This window comes from Apteryx mantelli, chromosome 1, assembly GCF_036417845.1.
Source record: "Apteryx mantelli isolate bAptMan1 chromosome 1, bAptMan1.hap1, whole genome shotgun sequence".
NCBI classification, from domain to species: Eukaryota; Metazoa; Chordata; class Aves; order Apterygiformes; family Apterygidae; genus Apteryx; species Apteryx mantelli.
In genome coordinates this window covers 48,852,778-48,859,681 of record NC_089978.1, presented here as the reverse complement: position 1 = coordinate 48,859,681, position 6,904 = coordinate 48,852,778, and positions in this window count along the sequence as shown.

The following is a 6,904-nucleotide window of genomic DNA, read 5'->3' as shown; positions in this document are numbered from 1 at the left end:
GTATGGCTCTGTGTGTGTGCCTTTGTGTGTGAATTAAAGGGAAGCTGGGAGCAATACAAAAGCTCATTTCCCCCTCATCCTCACCACCATTTGAGCACAATTATAAAGGAAACCTCTGAATGTTCAACATTCACACTTGCCCCAATAATTCTACCATCTTGAGGATGAAGCTGACCCAGGAGAATGGACTTTACACTTGTTTCAGATTATTCTTAATGCTATCCAACTCCACCTGAAAGAAAAGGAAGAAAGAAAAAATCAATCTCCCTGCTGCTGACTTCCTAGAATACGCTGAGGAAAACACCTTTGCGCCCAAATTGTATGGGTCTGTGTATCTCACAAACAACGCACATATCCATTACTTTGCCTACTTGGCAAGAGGATCAATATCACATATACAAGATATGATATTGTGAGGCAATCCTTCCTCTGAAGTGCTTTGTGCTCTGAATCAGAAGTAAAAATAACAGGAGGCTCCATATCTACCAGCTGGTTTTCTGTGAACAACATCATACTTAATCCAAAGGTGCTAGAAATGGCAGCATCTGAAAGACAAGAACTAAGTCATAACAGAAATTGAGGTCAAGACTGGAGGAAGAATACCAAGGAGCACTGAAAAAGCTGTTTAGAGAGGAAGATGTTTAATTGAGATGTTGTTCAAGTTGACTGGAGTGAATTCGCCAAGTGGATCAAGTAAGTGTTTAACTAAGCTCAGACCAGAGGTTGAATCAATGTTTGTGAAATTCTCATTTCATCTGAAATTGTTCGAATAGTCCAACATTTCTGAAATTTAGTCATTATTGTTTTGTTAACCACCTGTGATGCTCAATTAAGGGAAACTAGTCTGAAAGTAAAATGTATGCAAACAAAAGTACTGTCTTTCACCATATTCCCTTTTCAAAGTAAAAGTTGAAATACTCTACAGCAAGGGCACAGTGAGAAAAAAAAACAAATTGTTTCCATTAGCATTTTTCAGTATTCTTAATCTGGTTATTATCCTGTCTTGTCCGCCTTTTTGCTACTTTTGTGGCATGGATGCTAAAACCCAGCAGCATCCTCCCTCACCAACTGATTAAGGTCCTGCTGAACCACTCCCATCCATTCAATCATACTTTCATGCTTATTCAAAGTTTCTCTGGCTCATGCATCGCTTCCTATGATATCATTGTGGTTTTATCCCATCTCTGTCTAGCCACATCTCTTTCTAGCCATTCCTAACTCTCCCAGACTTGAAAAAAAAAAAAAAAAAATCATAGATATCTTACCTCAAACGTATTTAACCCTCAGGCACAGAAATCTACCTGAAAACCAGTATTACCACACTCACTATTGTAAGGAGGTTTTTTTCCTTAAGATAATGAAATTATCTAGTGGGTGAATAGGAGCAACTACATAAAAATATGGACTAAAAAGTGAGAGTTGGAGACTCTATCTCTTAGCATATAGAGCTTTTGCTTATATCAATATTCCCCCAATGTGCTATTCCTTTTTATTATTAATAGTCAGAAAGAAGGAGCACTTTGTTTACCAATTCTCTCACGCAACTTTTAATTGGAAGCTTTTAACAGAACTTGGGATGACTTCATATGGGAAACTGTGGAACACAGTATGAACAATTACTACTCTAAATCACTGGGGAGTTATGAGCTTGAATTTATTAAATATTATGAGATCCTAAGACATTGCAATAATAGTCTCATATATAATATGTCTAAAAAGATGGACCTGGGGTCAGTTCTGAAATATTACATTCTTCCCCATCAGTGATGGGGAGGAAAAGGGGAAGAGTTGGCTTATTCCAACAGCTAGTATAAGCACTATGGCCCAAATCTTAACAAGGAAGAAGGTTACAAACTTTTATTTGGGCTTTTTCCATTTAAATAGGCTGAAAGTAAAAAATCTAAATACTTTCCAAAGCTGGTTAAATATGTGATCTGTCTCAAGCTTTGAAACTGTTTCTAGTTAATAACTGGAAGGAAGTAATCTTAAGGAAAATAGAAGAACATAAAGACAAAACAAATAAGAGGAAAAAGAAAATAAAGAAAAAACAATATAAATGAAAAGATTTTTATCTGCCCTTCTCTTTTTTATTTCAAATGAGAAGCATTCACCTGAAATTTCAACAATTGTTCGTCAGAGTTGCCTGTCTGATTCGGACATTCTAGGATTTGTTTTCCCCTTGTCAATGCAACGGACCTCAATCTTGGTGCAGTCTCTGGGTGCGACTGTGAAAAAAAGAATAAAAAATAGGAAAAACAGTTTTTAAAAAGAGAGAGAAAGAGACAGGATTGGGGAAACAGCAAGAAAAGCAACTCTTGCTTGAGGGATTAGCTTTATATATTCTGTCAAGTCAATTGCATAAAACTTTTCAGCTGGTAATTTTTATATCCAAGCCACACATTTCTTTCCTTCTAGCAGTCAGTTGCCAGGTCATACAGAAGAGAAGGTTCTTTTCAATGTAACTCTTTAATTAATCAACTGCATATTAGCCACCCTAAGAAACAGTATTACATTACAAATGGATGTTGTGAAAAATACGTAGTGGGGAGAAGTACTCTGCTGGCACCATAAAGAAAAATAGCAAAATAAATAGCTAATGGGGTGCAGTCTGTATAAGGAACAGTCATGTTTTCCTTAAGCGCCAGCTGCCCCTGTCAAGCCTGGTTTGCTGTACACTCTCCTATTTCACTCAGGATATAAGCACATAAATAAACTCTGAATTCTCTTAACATACAAAAAAGTGCTTCCTTTATTAGAGGCACCCAAGGACATTTCAATTGGCCTTCAGTGTTTGTCAATAGCAGCACTTTGGGTGCTACAAGAATTTAAATTTTGGATCTACTTACTCTGCTGAATGAGAAGCTTCATTATGTTAAAAATACATTTCAAGACAAGAAAGGAACCAGACTGCCTGGTTACACTTGAACTCGTATTGCACTGTTGCTTTTGGGCTGAGGGATTGGCACCCCATGACTAGCGGTTGAAACACTATTTTTCAAAGCCTGGCCTCCAAGTGCGGCCCAGCCTACTGTGTGAGGTACCCAGATGTCTTTCGTAATGCATAGGGATAATTAGATAAGCAACACTATCCTATCTTCTTCTGATAGGATCCAAAATTACAGCTGCTCTGAGCTGGTGCTGTATAAATGTGCTGAGGTGGAGTCACACAGAGTTAGCTAAAAGGGAAATGCTGAAATAGGGTTATCTCTGGGGTTTAGAGTACTTTGGAAGTTGCCTGTCTCCACTAAGGATTTGCAACCCAAAAGCCTCACCTGGGATTAGATATCTAGGCCAAGATCCACAGTAACCCAGATGTGACTCAGTAGAAACAAAGTCCAGGTCCCTCAACTGTTACACGGCAACTGAGTTTGGGATTTCTTGATATTGGACAGTGATGTGTGAATCCTACCTATGCCTGATTTTACGTTTCCTTACAGACTATCTGTGCCACATGATTCAGTAACTTACAGCTCAAACAACTCCAAAGATCTCAATAAACTTTCACAGGATATCCAGTTCTTTGCAGAATATGGCCCTTGGTCATATCTGTGGAAGAAATGAATTTCCAACATTTTCAATGAATGATAGATGAGTAAACATTTCAGAAGCTTCTCATTAAATAACAGAAAAATGTAATTTCTAATTAAAAAAAAAGATAGAAATGAACTACAGGACTGCTATGTTGGAACATACTTAGCAGGAAATTTTTCATTATGGCATCAGTAACATCTGGTGGCTTTTGCCAAGTATTCAAACAGCCTCTGAAGAGATGTCACCACTGCTCATGTCCCTTAAGATCAAAGGGGTTTTGGTGGCTTAGACTACAGCTTTTGCAGCCACAGCTGGATTGTTTACCCATCCAAGTTTTCATTTGCTGAAAGGCAGTTGTGTCTGGAAACTTTGTCTGGGAAATGCAGAGAGAGAGAAAAATGCTTCCAGGGATGGAACAAAAGCAGATTGAGGAAAATATACCCTTCAGCAGAGCCCAGCACATGCTCCCTTGGAGCATTAATTGAGTGCAAACCAAGACAACCTGGCTACAATACATCTGTCCTCTAACATGTATCCATTATATTGTGGAGTGATTTAGGGCATGTTCAGCACTGTAGTTAAGGGTATTTGCCAGTAAACAAAGTTTAATTTGGATGACAGACAGTGTGACTACTTTTCATAGTCTGGCCTTGAGCACTTAACTGGTGAGTTTGCCAATTGTTTAAGCAAAATATTGCTAAATTTGCTGATCTTCCTCCCTGTCTTAAGCACAGGAAATGCAAACTTGAAGACCAGACAGCCTGGCAGAAGAATGGTTTCGAGAATAACATCCTCAATTATGTAATGTAAAGGTGGATTCAACACTGGATTTGACAGTGCTCTCCCAATGCACTCTGAATCCTAGATCATACATGAGAAGCAGCATCAGATGTCTGTCCACTGAGGAACAGCATTTCTACAAATCCCAGACAGCCTTGTGTCAGGTGATATCAGGTCTCTTGCAGAAAGAACATCTGCACCCCTGAAAAGAAGGACCCAAGGTCATCCTTTCTGCTGGGTGTCATCACCATGGGCTTCATTCAGTTGCCTAAGCGGAAATATCTGGTGCCATTTCAGATACCTAAGGTACCTGAGATGTCTGTGTGGGTTCACCAGATATGACACAGGGTATATAGGAGACCTGAGCTCATCTGCTGCTTTTGCTGGCACTCAGGCAGCCCACACCATCTTATATGGCCCAAACACACGCGTGTGAACCATGCCATGTGAGAGCAGGTGTATTGACAGAGGTCCAAGTCCTGTCCAGATAGGTTTATCTTCTGCTACACCCAAGCAGCGGACATACTCCTATCTTCCTTCTGCAAGTAGCAGCTGAGTTGCCCATAGTCAGCCCTGAAAATCCTTCTACAGACAGTCAATATGGAGGGAAGGGTCTTTTTCACCTGAAGGCCTTCTTGTAGGCTTCTTTATACGTGTCTGCTACCAGGCTATTGTAAGCATTCTGTGCTATCTATGTTAAGTCAGATTTTAAGTCAGATTTGCCTCTCAGGCAAAGCTTTTGTTACAGGTAGGGATGCATCATTCTTTTCAGGTGAACTTTCATGCTCATAAACTCAGATTTTTGCAGACATTGCTTTCTCTCCAGCATAAACCATAGTACAGAGACATTTCAATATATATGTAACGATCACTAAGGTGGGCTATCTGTTTTATCTGAAGACTCCAGTCAGGGAGTGGATAAGTGAATTTTGTCTAAATGTCATACTATAAACTGTCTGTGGTTAGGAGAAGAAAGCACTTTAGTGCAGGACTACTTAGGAAATGATTTTTATTGATATATTTAGCATTATTACCACGCACCAAGAGATCGTTAATTTTTTTTATTCCTTTTAAAAGCAACTACTGGCCTTTCAGCAAAAATCATTTTTGTTTCATGGCAGTTCAATGTTTAGGCTTCAGATATGCCAATACATATTCTAAGCCCTATTAACAGATGTTAATAAAAGTAAAAATGTCTAACAGAAAACAGTTGTTGACTTCTGTCAGCAGATCTCTTTATAAGTTACACAGCCTTGGTCTCTTGGACACATTGAACAATGAGGCAGATTAGCCCCCACAATGGCCCAAGAGGGCTCAGATTGGGAACCCCAGTGTGAGCAAGGGCTGCAGTGCCATAGGGGAGCTTGTTCTGATAATGGATCCCTCGGGGGTGCTGCATAAGGATAGAAACTTTCTAGCAAGGTCTCCATAGGTGGCTGTTCACCTAAAGGGAAGTACAGAGCCAGCATACCTCCCAGCTGTGCTAAACAGATCCCCTTCCAGAGCATCCCTCTTCAGTTTTAGGTTGCACTGGCTTCCTGGAAACTCCTGCAAACTCTGTGAAAGGAGGTTATGAAGTCCTTACAGTGCTAAAAAGCCTTCTGTTGGTGATATTGTTGTAGGCATATATTGCCATAATGCTAGGGCAGAGGTTGATTTGACTGGGGCATTACAAACAAAGAAGAGAATCTTCACTTGTCTGAGGATTATGGCCGTATCATATGTTAATTTAACTATCATACACATCTTTTTTTTAATTCAGAGGACTTTGTTAAAAATAGTTTAATTATTTTTCAGGAACTATTTCTGTTTCATCTGCATAAAACCAAAATATGTTCCACTGTCACTGGGATCAAATCAGTGCCTGTCTTGCATCAAGATAGTTAACAGTCTTCTGACTCTACTTTCCATCAAACATAATGGTAAGGTATAAATTATTCAGCTCCATAATAAACCTTTTCAGTGAGTTGCAATCATTTTTCCAAATCAGGAAAATATCACTGATGTGCTATAACCATTACAAAAATTGTTTAAATTTCTTTAGGGTGTATAACAATTCTTTTTCAAATATCTCCATTTCAATCATAGCTCTTTTCATACTGTTGAGAGGATCCTCTTATTACTTTTTGTACTAATCACAACCATCCAATATCATTTGTCTTATTTTGGGCAATCCTCATATGATATATAAGTACTGTGGAAACTCCCTTATCAGCTAGTTCACTAATGATTTTTGTCATCATGGGATATTTTGAGTAAGATTATCCTTCATGCTCTGATGTAGCTACACAAGATAGAGTAAAATAGATGGGCCAAAATTCAATGAAGACAGCTGAGGCTGCTTTCAGCTTGGATTGGACAGAGGTCCTACAGTCTGTTCCTGTGTCTCAACTGGATATGCAGCTATCAGAAATAACCTCCATGCAGTAACAGACAGTTCTTGGACTGGGCTTTCAGAGTAATTTTCACAGGCCAATGTGGTGAAAGTATGGAGTCGCACTTCTGATTCTTTTCCATCCACAGTTTTTTCAAAACTGCGTTTCTGGCTGAGAGAAAAAATGCAGGAGGGATCAGTTAGCTAAGCTTGAGATTG